This window comes from Furipterus horrens, unplaced genomic scaffold (assembly GCF_987537825.1).
Source record: "Furipterus horrens unplaced genomic scaffold, mFurHor1.1.pri manual_scaffold_3, whole genome shotgun sequence".
Taxonomy (NCBI): domain Eukaryota; kingdom Metazoa; phylum Chordata; class Mammalia; order Chiroptera; family Furipteridae; genus Furipterus; species Furipterus horrens.
In genome coordinates, this window is record NW_028327173.1 from 82,522,540 (window position 1) to 82,524,000 (window position 1,461).

The 1,461-nt window shown below is 38.1% G+C and overlaps 1 pseudogene; it reads left to right on the plus strand.

Annotated features, from left to right (window-relative positions):
- The first annotated feature begins 411 nt into the window (after nucleotides 1–411).
- Nucleotides 412–991, plus strand: LOC150015397 (exosome complex component CSL4-like; annotated as a pseudogene).
- The last annotated feature ends 470 nt before the right edge of the window (nucleotides 992–1,461 follow it).

Consider the following 1,461-nt stretch of genomic DNA (forward strand, 5'->3'; position numbering starts at 1 on the left):
AATATCTCTTAATGCTAAGTGAAATAAGTCAGAGAAAAATACTGTATAATTTCATTTATATGTGGAACCTGAAAAATGAAATAGACAAAATAAAACAGCAACAAACTCAGACAGAAAAAAAATTGTTGGTTGTCAGAGAGAAGGGGAGGAGGGTTGGTGGAAAAGGTGAAAAGGAATGAGAGGTACAAACTGCCAGTTATAAAATAAGTCACAAGGCTGTAATGTGCAGTACAGGGAATATAGTCAATAATACTGCAATAACTTTGTGTGGTGACAGACAGTTACTAAACTTATCACGGTGATCACTTCATAGGTATATAAATGCCAGATCACTGTCGTACTCATGAAACTAATATAATACTGTATGTCAACTATAATTTAAAAATCAAGGGGCTTGGGACAGTGGGAGTCATGGTGTCACCTGTGAGGAACTGCATCCCCAGTGACCATCTGTGTAACTTAGAGGAGGAGGGAAACCCAGCCAGTTTCCCCCAAACCCAGCATGGCTACATCTTTTTGTCACTTGCTGGTTGCATGACAAAGAACAGTGAGAACACATGCTTCCTATTATACCTGTGATGAGAGAAAGAAGTCCCAATTACAGCCAGATGTGGGGGTGCCTTCACCTGTAAGATGTCTAGCATCAATGCATGTTTGGCCCAAGTGCACATCCTATCTGTGGGGTCCACACCACTTAAAAATTCTTTTCACAGAACTGTCCACAAGGAAGATGTTTGAGCTACTGAAAAAGACAAGGTTGAAATTTACAAGCATTTTTGCCCAGGTTACATTGTCTCGACCAAAGTGATCTCCCTAGGTGACACACAGTCCAACTACCTCATGACCACTGCCAAAAATGAACTAGGGGTAATGGTGGGCCACAGATGTCCCAATGGTTCCCATCAGCTGGTGTGAGATGTGGTGCCCTATGAACCACAATAAAGAATTCTAGAAAATGGCCCAAGTACAGCCTAAATTCTTGCAGACTTAAGAAGCCACATTTTACCCCAAGGAGACGGGTAAGCTGTTTCCAAGAGTACATGTATGAAAATAACGGTAAGACACTACAGTCTTTATTCAAACACCTGGGCTCAACCAGCAACCAACCTTAGAAAAGTCTGCCAGAAACTTACTCTGTAGGTGGAATATTTTTCTTGTGCAACTTTCAGTGGATTTCATTCTCTTGAGTGATCAATTTCTCTTTTGGAGGTCCCATAGACAAACTGTATAATGTTGGAAATAGCCTATTCCTTTTGACAGTCTTATAAATATTTTTTTTTCTGTGACAAAGAAAACATTTTTAGTAAAAGGACTTGACAGTAAAAAAGAACTAATTAATAAAATGACTTTGGGTGCATGTAATGTCCTAATTTCTTTTTTTTTAATGATATATTTCATTTCCCAAAGTAATTGGATTTCTAAAAAAAATATGCTTATGAATTTAAAATATAAAAAATTACA